The following is a 15,984-nucleotide window of genomic DNA, read 5'->3' on the forward strand; positions in this document are numbered from 1 at the left end:
CATTTATTGCATCAAAATGGACATGTGATCCATTTGTTTGTAAATCTACACTCCCATTGCATGCGGTGAGAACTCACCTGTGATCCATTTGTTTATAGATCTTCATTCCCATTACGTATTGAGGTATCTCTTACATTTGATGGCTCTTCCATCTAGAGGACTTCATTAAGAAAAGTGGATAATTTTTAAAAAGCGTGGGTCTTATCCAAGCTTCTCTTTTCTCAAGGGCTTGTCATTTGCCAAAGTTAACTCTACAACATGTTGTGAAGAGAGTGGGAGAGAAGGAAGGAGTCTCACTTGCAGCTTTCTCACATACACACTGGGGGAATATACACAAAGGTGGAGGCTGAAAACAGTTTTCCTCTTCTTAGTTGTGAAAGCCAAAAGAACTCTAAGTACAAAAGAATAGGTGAACCCTATATGTGGGTCTCAAACCAAACTCAGCTAACTAAGGTGGCATACTAACTGAGTCACTAACTAGAGTACATAAAGATAGTTGTCATCTAGCTATTATTCATGGGCGGTGTACTAACTGCATATGTAGCTAACAAGTCGGTGACATAAATGCACAACAGTTACCGTGGCATATCATTGCATTTTGGAGAAATGTAGAAAAAATCAAAGAAGGTGTTGAGCCATTTGTGCTTGTATTGTGGATGAAGTGCATGAGAATTTGTTGATTGTTTGGCACGTTTCCTTCAGCTTCTATGAATTGTTGGAGTAGAATGTGTGCAAGAGCCTTGTTTCGTAGATCGGATAACTTGGGCTATGAGCACTTATTTCTAGCATGCCCACTTTGAAGAAACAACGTGTTTCTACGAACTCACTAGGACAAAATGCCTGGCCACTTGTCAAAGACATAGTGGCTTGCTTGCATGGTCTTGTCATCCACTGGACCCATGGAAAACACACTGATCCCTCCCTTCCAAGCATCTCTTGTTGCTTGTTCAAAATTGCTTGAGCCTTGGTGTGATTTAGTTGCTCATCCAAATTGGCCTCTTGAGACCCTACACTGTCTGGAAGTGTGTCCTTACACACCTCAAGATGTTCCTGATTGGTTACGTTCTCTCCCTGTATGCTCATTTTAATCTTAAAATAAACCCTAAAAAATGACAATTAATGCATCAAGAAGTGTATAAAATAATGATAACTGCATTAAACCACATTAAAGAATAGCAACATAACACTTATCACATTCAATCATAGTAGCATCACACTTTTTTAAACATATTATTTAATTTCAAACTATTTGTTTTTAAAAATCATAGCAACATTACTTAATTTCAATTTATTTATTTTTTAAAATCGTAGCAACTTGACACTTACTTAAACAGATACTTAATTCCAAATTATATAAACAATATTTAAGTGCTCATCGTGGACTGAGGACTCAATAATATACAAAAAATGATTCTATTATGAGCCATCATGTCACAAAATGTACAAGGATGTATCAGACATTTGCTAGTCCTTGGTTGGGATTGAGTTGCAAACCACAGCTTGCTACAATATTAAAAACACTACCAAACTCTACTGTTGGTGGACAACTATCTAGGTCTATGTGCTTTCCTTAAATTGCAAGTCGTTGCAGCCATGCGATCAAAGCTTGTACAAGACCAATATAAGTCGATGGTACACAAACATCTATCACCTTGGGAATATGGTGGGACATTGCGTACACATCTTGTGCAGTATAGAAAGGTGGGGGATTATTGGAAAGGCACTCCAGAGCTATGTGGCAAAATCTTTGAGCAAAAGTCATAACAATCGTGGGATTATTAGTCTTCAATGCGGGATAATGCTTGTTGGTTCTCGTTGGTGTCATCTTCCCCAATCACAAATGTCCAAATACACTTCTTTGGATGACTCTAAGAAGTGAAGCATAATGTTTTGCACATACAAATTATTATGTAGGATGTTATGTTGGTGCATGTAATGAATAGTGTGTACAACTGTACTTAGAAAATAAAAAAGATGTTGACAAACACGCAAAGCTCTAATAGGCATTTCTGCATCATCTTTGTGTCTCGCTGGAGAGGGCCTCTTTCCATCATAGGTCATCCATCTATCCAAATGATTTCCATTCCAAAATGGGAATATTATCAATGGTTACTTTTAGATACTAGACCTATAGCTCGGGTGATGCCTGGGTGTGTGACATTCTAACAGCAGCTGATGGAAATGTGGCACATGCTAACATCGCTAGATGTGCCAGTGCCCACAAGTGCTGCTAGTGTGAATTGAACATCCTGTCATTGGAAAAGCGCAAGTGCCGGTCACTGTGGGATTCTCGTTTTAGTGGGTTCAGCATGCTATTTTGGTGGTGTGGCTTCTTGTGAAGGTGAGGGGGATGGGAATGCAGATGTGGGCGAGTGCCAGGGAGAGGGAAACCTATCTAGATGTGTGGGGGGATGTGCAAAAGGTGTGAAATCATGATGTGGCCTCTTCAGGGGATGTGCAACAAATTTCGAAACGTAAGTTGGATGTGGATATGGTGATACAGGGGTGGGGGTCCATGTGCAAGAAAGGAAAGCAGTGGATGTGGGTGTTGCAGTGGTTGTGGCTGTGGATGTAGGGGATGTAGTGGTTGTGGCTGTGGAGGGGGGAAAGGTGTGAAATGACACTTGGGGATGCAATGGTACTTGAGGAGGTGGACTGGGTGCACTGTTGGAATGTAGAATGAGGTAGCTCCCTTTCCCTTGAAGGCTTGCCACACATTTTTTATGTACGTGACTCTAGCTTCTATGATGGAATCCTCCTACTTTGTGTCGCAAGTAAGGATGTCTCTTTGACCAAGACATTGCCGACTTTCCAAGGCAAGGATGTCTCGATCTATTCGACCAAGACATTGCCGACTTGATTTCTATATTGTCTTGAAAAAACATCTAGAAATAATTCACACAATGCCCTCACTCCACCCTCAGCCACCATCATTCTTGCAAGCTTTTGCACACCGCTTTCACCATAGTTGAATGATGTCCTGATCGACATTCATCAAGAAGTGCACATTCCCGTTCTTTAGCACTTTCTTTTAAACTTTAGTGAGATCAGGCCTTATCCTCTCCCTCGCATGAGCCATCATGCAATAATGAAGTTGCAACATAGAATTCAAAATCAATTTAGTGCCAACAATGACAAATAACAAAGCATGCGATTTCACAGTTTCTCAAACTATATTTTGACTCATCTAAACAACAACAAATCTATTATGAGACCTTGTGAATATGTTGACTCACCATTCATGTACAGCCTAATACCAAGCTTTAACTACAACACATAACTATCAAGGGATAGTTGAGTGCCAGACCTATAGTGTATATGAACAGATCACATGATATCAAGCTTAGACTACAACACACAACTCTCAAGAGAGACATCAGTGCTAGACTAATCATCTATGAAAACATCTCTAAACTTAGACTGCAACACACAACTCTCAAGATTGATTAGAGAGATGAGTGTTAGACTAAGTGTCTATGGAAATTGAGATTGCAATACACAAATCTAGCAAGAGAGATGAGTGTGCCTTAGATATAAAATAAACATTAAAATCAAAGTGGAGACTATAACACTTCATAAAAGAGATGAGTGCTAGTCCCAAATGCAAACATGAATATTTAAACTGAGACTGCAACACACAACTCTCGCAAGAGAGATAAGTGCCAGCCTTAGATAAGAAACAAACATTAAAATCAAAGCAAAAACTACAACACACAACTCTCGTACAAGAGATGAGTGCTAGCCCCAAATGCAAAAATGAATATTGAGTGTTAGCTCGAATGCAAACATGAATATTGAAATTGAGACTACAATACAAAACTAATATTGAAACCAAGACTACAACACACACCTCTCACAAGAGAGATGAGTGCTAGTCTCAAACATGGGAGATAAGTATACATGTGCGAGAGCTAAACTGGGTGCACTGGTAGGTAGGTGGGGCACTAGTAGCAGGCAGGTAGTCAAGGACAAATGATAGGAGTATTCATCTGAATACAAGCTGGAAATGAGGGTGCAGCTTATTTATACTACTTTTATTCATACGAATAAGTTGTGTTACTTGTACAATTAAAGTTATTCGTAGTATGAATACCGAATTATAAAGTATTTGTATAAATAAGACATGATAGTTTGGTTATTGTGCTTTAAATAGGAAAAAATGTGTATTTGACCCGTTTTTTTAATTTAAAAAGAAATCGAGCAAATCAATGCAACTTAGCTTGAAAGCCTTGTAGTCACTATTTGACACAATAACAAATTGGGCATAGACCCATTGAACTTATTTGGATAAGTGCCTAAACCAAAAAGGGTATTACTATAACTAAGGAGGGTAACAAGAGACTAAGTTTACCCTCCACTTTTGCCTTCAACTTGCTTCAAGGATCCATATATATACATGTGTGTGTGTGTGTGTGTGTGTGTGTATCTCTCTCTCTCTCTCTCTCTCTCTCTCTCTCTCTATATATATATATATTACAGGATTATAATGGACTAGAACATGGCCTAAAAAACAATGAGTAACTCAAGCTAGGAGGTTTTCGTTGATAATAGCATAGAATTCAACTAAAATATCAATAGCTATAACATGGATAGCACCACCTTCAAGACTAGTGTACCTTGGTTAATATTTCAATTGGAAGGCCATCCATGAAATTTTGTGAGCTTTTGAAGGAATGTCATATATTTATTCAATCTTGTCAATAAACTACATAGGAATTTTGGTACTTTGGATGCACATGTTGTGCTATGATCTCTTGGATGAGATTTTGTTAATGCATATGCTCATAGACAACATTTATGCTTGAGGCATTTTGGCACTTACGAGAAGGAAACTACCTCTAATAAAGTTCACCTCATGAAGAGGTTGGTTGAGCTGTAGATGAAGGAAGGGGTCTCCATTACTTCTCACTTGAATGAATTCGATATTATTTTTAGCCAGCTTCAAGCTCAGAAGATGAATTTTAATGTAGAGACTAAGGCAATATTCCTCTTGTGTTCATTGCCATCCTGATGGGATACCTTCCATATAGTTAGTAGTAACTTTGCACCTAGTGGAGTACTAAAGTTTGATGGTGTTGTGGGTAGCTTGTTGGCCGAGGAGACTAGATGAAACTCCATGGATGGCAACAAGCAGGATGCAGCCTTAAATGTGCAAAGGGGTAGATCACAGTTCAGGGGGAAGTCCCAAGAAAGAGGGAAGTCTCGTAGCAAATCTAGGGCACAGAACATTAAGTGTTACCATTGTGGCAAGAAGGGCCACATGAAAAAGGATTGCTACAAGCTAAAAAGAGAGCAAAAGGATACGAAAAAGAATGCAAATTAAGAAGGAAGAGAGTCCAGGTAGGACAAAGGAAAAGTGAAGATCAAGGAGATCAAGGAGATCAATACAATCATGATAATAGTGATAATGACATTCTCTTCATGCCTAGTCTGTTAAATCACACGGCACAACGGAACAGAAACTGAACAAAGAATAGAGAGTACACAACAAACTGGAGATGAACAAAATTTTCTTTCAATACTGATGTAGTCCAGATGATGGCTCCGTCCACCCGTGCACTCCCACAGTGGAGCTTAGATGGCAATCTAGACAGATACTAGGTGAAGAGCTACTAGCTAGAAGATCTTTGCTAGAAGATTTGATCTGGTACAATGGACTCGGGACATCGCCTCTTTATAGCTATGAGGGCGGTGTTGAGAGTTCACGCTCAACATCATGTGATCATGTGTGCATAGCACCATCACGTGATCATATGTGCATAGCACTAACCTTATAGAGTGCTATAAAGGAAAGGGTTAGATCCCCTAACCCTAACCCTAAAAGGGTTTGTATATATTCTATTTTTTCAACTAATTCTAGTGTACAGTTAGTCGTACAGTTAGTCATTTGTGGTGTGCTCTCTAGCTGTGCCCTCTCTCCTCATCTCCACTCTTCTCCTCTCCCCTCTTCATATTTTGTCATGGTATCAGAGCTCTCTTGTCTTTTCCGCTGAGACATTGAGATTCTTGAGAGTGTGAGATTGAGAGTTCTCTTGAGTGATTGTGAGCATCCTTTCACTTCCATTGAGTGATAGAGAAATTTCCGTCCATCTGAGAGGAATTTTCGTCCATGAGAGATTTCCGTTAATCTCCTTCCATTTTATTCATTGTTTCATTGAGAGATTCATTGTTTGTGAGACATTTGTGAGAGTTCTTTCAGTGTGATCTTCATTTGAGAGAAAGAGATCCACTTGTATTCATCTTGAGAGAATTCAAGCGACAAGTTTATGCTTCAAACTATGCTTTGGATGCTCAGCCACTCCGTCAAACTTTGCTAATCTACAAAAGCTGTTTTCTACAACGACTCGACATACTTAGTCTTGCTCGCCATCAACAGCCTAGCTCTTGCTTCGATCGGCTACTCCAACTAGTACTTCTAAGGCTCTAAGCCTATGGCTTCCAACACTCGACAATGGCGCAACAATAGCGTCTTGCAAGGCTCCTTCAACGGCCACTTCTAGCCTTCAAAGCAACTCTCACTAAGGCCTCACAGCCTTCGCGGACTGCGGCAGCGCCAACGACTGCCAACTAGCCCTTCAAGTCGGTAACCTTCGCATGCTGTTGGACGAGTTCGTCCTTCACAGCAAGCTGCTCATTCAGGATCTTCACCCTCGCCTCCGCTTGCTGTAGCGGAGTCTATCATTAGCGACACTCAGTAAATGGAATGTGTATCAGCTCGATGTCAAGAATGCATTTCTCAATGGTTATCTAGATGAGGAAGTCTACATGCAACAACCAGCCGGTTATGTTGAACCAGGAAAGGAGAACAAGGTTTGCCATCTCAAGAAAAGTCTCTATGGCTTAAAACAAGCACCCAGAAGTTGGTACAGCAGAATTGGCAAGTATTTTGCTGATCTGGGATACATGAAGTCCAATGCAGATCATACTCTCTACTACAAAGTTCAAGGGGAAGATATTACTATTGCACTTTTGTACGTAGATGATCTGATTGTGACAGGAAGCAAGGATAGCTTCATCAGAAAACTAAAACAAGACTTATCTGCAGAGTTCGACATGAAAGATCTTGGACTTATGCACTATTGTCTTGGAATTGAGTTCTGGAGAGATTCAGATAGCACATTCATGAGTCAGCTCAAATATGTTGACAGTCTCCTGAAGAAGTTTCATATGGCGGATTGCAAGATTGCAGCCACTCCCATGGAACAGAGTTCGAAACTTACTAAAGATTCAGAAAAGCCTACAATCAATGACAGATACTACAGGCAACTCATTGGATCTCTTATATATCTGACAATCACACGGCCAGATATTTGTTATGCAGTAAGCTCACTAGCACAGTTTATGGCAAATCCAAAACAGTCTCACTGGAATGCAGCCAAAAGAGTCTTGAGATACATCAGAGGTACAAGACAGTTTGGGATAGAATACAGAGGAAGTCATCCACGGTTGCATGGATACTGTGATAGTGACTATGCTGAGATCATGAGACCAGGAGATCGACACAAGGATATGCATTTTTCCTTGGTCAAGGTGCTATATCATGGTTGTCAAACAAACAGCCAACTGTTTCTTTGTCTTTGACTGAAGCAGAATATAGAGCACTCACTACAGGTGCATGTGAGGCTATATGGATCAGAAGACTATTGTCAGAAACAGATTACTTTGATGAGTCAAAGCCAACAACAATATACTGTGATAATCAATCGGCTCAAGCATTGGCCAAAAATCCAGTATATCACTCAAGAACAAAGCACATTGATGTTAGAGAGCACTTCATCAGAGAAAGAGTGTTACTTGGTGACATCACACTGCAGCATTGTGATAGCAAAGAAAATGTTGCAGACATCTTTACCAAACCACTCGGTAAAGAGCTATTCGAGAAACACCGACTAGCTCTTGGTTTGATGCAGAGGAAGGACATTCCCATTAAAGGGGTGTGATGGAATGTAATGCTCAGTCCTTCTTCGATTCCCCAGAATCATCATCTTGAGGGAAGGCCTACTTCATGATGTTGATCTTGAGGGAAGGTGTTGAGAGTTCATGCTCAACATCATGTGATCATGTGTGCATAGCACCATCACGTGATCATATGTGCATAGCACTAACCTTATAGCGTGCTATAAAGGAAAGGGTTAGATCCCCTAACCTTAACCCTAAAAGGGTTTGTATATATTCTATTTTTTCAACTAATTCTAGTGTATAGTTAGTCATTTGTGGTGTGCTCTCTAGCTGTGCCCTCTCTCCTCATCTCCACTCTTCTCCTCTCCCCTCTTCATATTTTGTCAGGCGGTAGTCGGATCAATGTAGTCGGTGGAACCAACCAGCCAACCTAGTCGGTGGAGCTGACCAGTCAACCTAGTCAGCGGAACCAACTAGTCATCCATGGAATATTCAAGGAATATTCTCTATATCATCTCCAGGCCCCAGCAAGAATATTCAAGGAATATTCCCTAGGCCCCAGCAAGAATAAGGGGCTCCCACACAATCACCTTTCTACCAATAACAGTCTCATTTGATAGACCTCATTTGACATGCAAGTTAGGACCCATCCAGTGTCCTAGGCTCACACATGGCTTCTTCTCATATGGGATCCTTACAACTTGAGCACCTTGGAGCGTTGGTGGTTACCAGGAGGGTGGGGCATTGAGCATATCTAACATAGTCCACCTACACATTTGCTTACCACTTCAGATGATGCATATTCCTAGGATTGGATTTTGGATTCTGGTGCTTCATTCCATGTTACTCCCCATAGGGAATGGTCCTCCACTTATGATAGTGGAAAAACTGGTTATGTGCATCTTGGAAATAACTATGCATGTGACATAGTGGGAGCAGGTGACATAAAGTTTTCTTTTGCAAATGGGTCTACATTTGTTTTGAAAAATGTGAGAATTATTATGCCGAGGGGGTTATAGGTGGTGGACTGGAATGCCGTAAGGTGCCCTTGAGATTGGACTATAGAGGCTCTGCCGTAGGTCTGCATACAATTGATGTCTGCTTGCAGGCTTTTGGGTGTGCAGACCCACGGCATGAGTTCCTCGGACTTTGCGACTTGCATCACTTCATCATCCGTTGGATAATTAAGGGACTCAGTGAGATGATGCAGCACTAGGCTTGAAAATTGAGGAGGATGGGATGGGCGTCTAAGGTCTGGAGATCGAAGGGCAGAGAAGAGATAGAGAAGTGGGCTGGAGATCTAAAGAGAAGCATGACATGGCTAAGATGGGGAGGCAGTGGTTGGGGTTACAGCGAAGGATATTCTGGAGGGCATTAGGAGGAAGTGGAGTAGTGAGGTCTAAGTTGAAGATGAGGTTTTGTGTGTGGAGTGCATTTGGAGGGTCTGGGGGATGGTGCATGGTGCAAGTGTGTATGTGGCGAATTGTGCAGAGACCTCCCTGTACATCCAAAACTCTTGTTGCTCTCAATCTTCCAATCTTGCCTCCTTTGATTGGCTGTGGGTGCACTAGCATTTGTTCTCTGCTTAGAGGGAAACTGTAAGTTCCCTTTCTTGTGCCAAGAGATCCTGTAGAGATTGGATTTGTCATCAGAATCATCCTAAATGAGCACCTAGTTTGAGCCGTCACCTACTCAAATGGCCTTCTTGGACCGAGCTAGGGGATGTCGGGGAATCTCGGGGCTGGCGGGCAATAGGGATCCTTTACCCTTCCTTGTGAGCTTCCTCATTGCTTTGCCTAATGCCTTGGCTTACATCCTTGTGATGACTTGTAGGGGCACTGCAGTTGGTCTCCTCGTGGGACAGTACTGGAATAGATGCTCGGTCCCCCACCCCACACACAAGGGTGTGGGGTTGGTCATGGTTGGAGCGACGGGGGGTACGAACCCTATATGGACATACCTTCAAGAAGTGTGAGCCCTAGCATTTGAAACAGGACACCAGAGGATTTGAAGTACCTCGGTAGGGGCATTCACTTACTCTATGGGGACCCTGGCAGGTGTAACATTTTTTTTTTTGCAAAAAGCGACTTCTATTAAGTATTAAAGAAAAACTGTTAGAGCAAACTCCATACGGGATACATCATGCAATGCACGAAAAGCTCAAGAGCCAAAAAGAAAGGATTGAGGCTGATAGTGCCATCTCAATCTGGTAGAAACCTCCGAGAAAAAGGGAGAACCCCTCCAAACTTGAAGAAATATAGTCCTTCTAGAAGAGGCTGCCCATGAGGGGCCCTGCATGCTAGCCCATATGGCTATCAAAGTATGAACTATGTCAATCCAAATACCCGTGAACACTTGTGATGGGTGTATTTGGGTGCCATCCAAGGCGTCAGTACATCTGGCTCTCCAAATGTGCCAAGAGGAAATGCTAGCCAAAATCTCCCAAGAGGTGTCCACCGAAACTTGAGAAGCTCTGAAGGGCGTACGTGGCACATCCTGTAGAGAGCAGGGCTCTATCACCTATGGGTGGGACCGAGAGTGCCCAAGAAGAAGGCTCACCCTCATAAAACACTTGGGGCCCATTAAGAGATAACCATGCGACCGAGCCCCAAGTCATGAAGAAAGGGGAAGTGTGAAAGATGCTGAGTATCCAAGCAACCCCTTTCCAAATAGTCCTCGCCTGACTGTAGTCCCAAAGGCAATGAATCACTGACTCCTCTGCAGAATGACATCGAGGACAAGTGGGATCAGCCCCAAACCTTGATCTCCATAGGTTCACTGCAATCCCTCCATGAATAGAAAGCCAAAAGAAAAGAGTGATCTTTCTATTTTTGAGGGATTTCTAGAACCTCCTCCAAAAATTTCTATGCAAATCTGTGGTGATGAAGAAGCTTTCCCAATGGGGGGTTTTGGAGGGGATCCAACCCCTACTGTTCAGCTGAAACCTCCTGGCATTACCAACCGTGAAACAAAAGAAGAGAATCCCCCTCTCTCGGTGCCCATGATCTATCCACTCCCACTCTCCTGGGTCCCATTGCAAGCACCTGATAGGTGTACCTCCATATAACCACAACCTCCAGGATCCCAAGGCCAAAAGCAGAGGGTCGGGGTCTAAGTACCACTGCAAGCCCACTCCATGGTCCACAAAACCAGCAATCCTGATAGGCTGAAAGGCAACCTCAAGAAGAATGCCATCCTTGGAAGTAGAAAGTAAACCTCCATCCCCAACATCAAAGACTTGTGCGTCTTCCCCGAGATCTCGGAGAGCGATCACTTGTAAAGGAACTGATGTCCTCAAAAAAGCCCCCATCCAAGTGGTGGAAGTAATAGGCAGCTCAACTATCCATTCCACTGAGATGGCTGCATCTATCTACTAAATCCTACATGCTACCCCTCTAAGGTGACTCACGGACTGCAATCTCTGATCCTCAGGTAGCCTGATAAAAGATTTCCAAGTGCCTATTGTGTAGGTGGGGCCTCTCTCCCATTTGGACCACTGCATGTAATGGGAAGTGCCCAGTGGTCTGGCATGCTTGTCAAGAATACTATCAGTCCAAATGACTGGCTCCTATCAATCTCTTTGATGGTAGAAGGTGGAATCCTTTGAAGAGTGTTCCTGAAGCTCCCCCAAGCTTTTAGGATGGTAGTCATAAGAGGAGAGGCCGGAGATCTGAGAGGGGCTGAAGTGAAAATCTAGCGAGGGCTGTCCACCCAATCATCTCCCAAGGTTGGTGTGCAAGCCTGAATTCATCCAAAAAATGAATCCTTCCAAGGTTCTTGCCCAGGCATGAGTCCCCTCACCAGCACCTTATAAAGCAATGCCCTGCATTGCAAGTTCGGGTCAATGACATTAAGGCCCCCTTCACATGGCAGGTGTAACATTGGAACGGGAGTCTCCGAGCAATTGAGTTTAGATCTCTCGCTCCTGCATCACGGGGGCAATTTGGAATACAAGAACCTATTGATCCTCTGGCAGGAGGTAGTGGATCACGGTGCCACTTCCCTCCTTGTAGGGGTAGTAATTGTGAGGTCCATGATCAGGATCCGCCGTCTCCTCCTAGTTGTTGGGCACTTCTTCTGCCAACACTTGATTGAATGGGGTTATATAAGGTAGCAGGGGCTGTGGACCCAATATGGGTGGTGGTAATGGAGCTGGCTAAGTTTTGTATGGCTAGAACTAGCCACGAGACTACCTTGAGTGATGAGGGGGTTAGGCGGGGCCATTAGGGCTAATGGGGGTCTCATTTGATACATGGGTTGGGGAAGGGATCTCGGAGATTGAGATTGGGAGGTATCATGGTTTCCCCACCTATGGCAGTGTTCACAGTAGAGTGCCGGCCTTGCCCTTAGGCACGGGCACTCATTGGAGGGGTGGTTGCCATTGCATACCCCACACCAGACATTGTCTCTCTATGGAAACAAGTGGGGATTGCTCGATGCCTCCTTGGAGGTTCCTATCCTCCACTGATGGCCTAGTTGATCTAATAAATTGGAGGCCAGCTCACTCATATCCAAGCCCTTGGGCTCGTTAGTCTCCTTCTTGATCGTTTCTACACTCGAAGACCTAGCCAATGGAGCTATTTCTGAGGGATCTAGGGCTTTATTTGAATTCGCCTTCTCCATCATGTTGTCACATATGTGGATGGCCACCTTGCTGCACAGATCAAAGGAGTAGGCTTCATCACCATGAGGTGGTCGTGCAGCTTTGGGTCTACCAATCTGATAAGGAAGAGGGGTAACAGTCATTCGTCGCTCATCCGCTCATACAATTCACAATGGGCATTGAGTTGCTTGATCCTGGCAATGTAATCCCTTAAGGTTTCCTTATCCTTCTACTTTACACCATACAATTGGTTGAGCAGGCTCCATTTATGGCTGCTGGGGGTGAACACCACAATAAATGCCTTTCTCAATGTGTCCCAATTGATCTTCTCTTCTGGGGTGAGAACCTTATACCATTGGCATAGTTGGCCATCCAAGCTGAGACCAAATGCATTGGCCATCTCTAGGTCTCTGGAAGCACCAAAAGCTTCGCAAATTTACTCAAATTGCTCCATGTGGGAGACTGGGTCTCCTTCTCCAAGGAATTTGGTCATTAACTTTGAGATTGCTATGGATTCGGCTCCTTAAGGGATTCGCAATCCCTGCGAGAAACACTGGGGTAGGTGGAGGTGGTGTGTCCCCCCTTTCTAGGGCATTCACCAAGATGCGCATTGCCTCATAAATTAACAATGTTTGAGCGGCTAGCGGAGGTGTGGGCCTGATGAGGCGCAAGGCTGGCCTTAAGCCTAGCCCAGGTGGTGGTATCCATGTATTTGCTAGTACCGGCATTGGAAGGGATGTGCCAAGGCCTACATTCATCGATGCAATAGGTATGGATGAGAAGGGACGTACTCTCGAGGAGGTGGGTCCTGTGGGATGGGAACATTAGCTCCATGCAATGGGTGATTAGGTGGGAATTGTGATGCCCCATAATTGACAAAGGTTGGTGGCATTGGGACTATTGGGGGTTCATAAGGCGGTCCTCCTTGGAAGATCCTAGTATCCCCTCAATTGGGGTCTTGCCTTTGGAATTCCCTCATCCATGGATCTTCATCATCCATGTGGTCCAATTGGGAAGGACTTGCATAGGCAGAGGGTCCTAGATCTACGAAGGTGGTTTCCATCCCGGTCTATGGTTTGGTAGCGATCGAGATTCCGGATCCCCAACTAGGGCAGAGGGTGGGCTGAGCGTAGCTTGAAGCACTCACTTCCGACACGGGATCCTTTGGCAAAATTCTTTCGGACCTCAAGTGAGAGTGCTCTCAACGGAAGCAAGAACGGAAGAGGGAGAGAGAGTGAGAGAGAGAGACAGAGAGCCACACAAGTTTTGGTGGGTGCAGAACCACCCTAATCTTCTTTTTCATTCATTTATATATGTGTTTGAGTATTGTACATAACTGGGGTTAAGGCACAGTGACCTTTAACCCCCACAACCTCCCACTTAAAGGACAATGTGCCTTTAAGAGAGAACAACTAGTGAGCATACTATCCAATGCCCATCAATACATGACAATACTCAAACCGCTGACTAGGTAGACTCTTCGTCAGCATATCTGCAGGGTTATCATCTGTATGAACCTTGACAAGCTCTATGCGCTTGTCCTCAAGTACCTCCCTGATGAAATGGTACCTGACCTCAATGTGTTTGGTCTTTGCATGAAAGACTGGATTCCGTGCTAGCTGAATAGCACTCATAGAATCACTATGCAATGTCGGTACACCTGTATGAATCCCCAAATCTCCCACTAGCCGATCAAGCCATATAGCCTCCTTGCAACCCTCTGTGGCTGCAACATACTCAGCCTCTGTGGTAGACAAAGCAACGCACTTCTGTGCGCGAGACATCCACGACACTGCACCACCTGCAAAGGTGAACACATAACCAGAAGTGGATCTCCTACTATCCACATGCCCTTCATAGTCTGAATCTGTGTACCCAAGTACACGCATGTCTCCTTTACCAAAGCAAATGCACATCTCCTTGGTACCCTTCATGTACCTCATGATGCACTTAACTGCCTCCCAATGCCTCTTTCCTGGATTAGCCATATACCGGCTAACAACTCCCACTGCAAATGCAATGTCTGGTCTAGTAGCTATCATAGCATACATAAGACTCCCAACTGCTGATGCATAAGGAACCTTGGCCATCATGGCCCTCTCCTCATCTGATTTGGGACTATCTGTATGACTCAGTTTCACATATGGAGGCAATGGAGTACTCACTGCCTTCCCCCCCTCCATATTGAAACGCTGCAATACTTTTGTAACATACTCTTTTTGTGAAAGCCAAAGGAGTTTCCTACTCCGATCATGCGTGATGCGCATACCAAGAATATGACCTGCAAGTCCCAAATCCTTCATATCAAAGGCCTCATGCAACTTGGCCTTTAAAGCATCTAGCTCATAAGTATTCTTGCTAGCCAATAGCATATCATCCACATATAGTGCCAGGATTATCAAGCTATTATCCTTAGCCCTTTTAGTGTAGAGGCAGTGATCAATTTCACTCCTTCTAAAACCCTGGGACCGAATGAAAGCATCAAACTTCTGATACCATTCTCTAGGTGCTTGCTTAAGACCATAGAGACTTTTCTTCAGCTTGCAAACTAAATGCTCTTTGCCCTTTTCTTCAAAGCCTTCCGGCTGCACCATGTAAATTTCCTCATGCAAATCCCCATGCAAGAAAGCTGTCTTGACATCCATTTGCATAAGCTCCATATCCTCTGATGCCACTAGTCCAAGCATGCATCTAAGTGTGGTCATCTTCACAACCGGGGAGAATATCTCATCAAAGTCCACACCCTTCTCTTGCTTGAACCCTTTAGCAACCAAACGGGCCTTGTACCTAGGCACATCATCACCTGTGACCTTCATTTTGTAGACCCATTTACATGGCAATGCTTTCTTTCCATGTGGCAAAGAAACCAAGTCCCAAGTCTTATTCTTCATAAGTGAACTCATCTCTGATTGCATAGCATACTCCCACTTGCGTTGATCCTCATGCATCATAGCCTCTTTGTAGCAAGAAGGCTCCCCGCAATCAGTAAGCATCACATAGTCTACCCCTGGAACAAACCTATCAGGCGGTCTAGACACTCTAGATGATCTTCTCAATGGCATTTCAGCTTGCTGTCCCACTTGCATATCAGCCACATTTGGCTCATCATTTCCACCAATAGATGATCCATCATCTACCCTTGATTGTATACCTGTGGGAGTACTTGGTTGTACCATTTCTTGCACATTTGGTGCATGGACAGCTTGCTGTCTATCAACATATGCAGGTGGATTCACATCCTGGAAAGTGATTCTCCTCATTTCCACATCCCTCATGGGTGCCTTATGCATCTTCTTCTCATTGAAGACCACATCATGGCTGCGTATGATCTTCTTCTTTGCTTCTGGATCCCAGAGACGATAGCCCATCTCTCCACTTTCACCATAACCTAGAAAGATGCATTTCCTAGACTTAGGATCTAGCTTCTTTCGAAGCTCTTTTGGCACATGTGCATATGCCTCACACCCAAATATACGCAAATG

The sequence above is a fragment of the Dipteris shenzhenensis genome, chromosome 9 (assembly GCF_047967505.1).
Source record: "Dipteris shenzhenensis isolate YYH24624 ecotype China chromosome 9, Dip_SZ_1.0, whole genome shotgun sequence".
NCBI lineage: Eukaryota > Viridiplantae > Streptophyta > Polypodiopsida > Gleicheniales > Dipteridaceae > Dipteris > Dipteris shenzhenensis.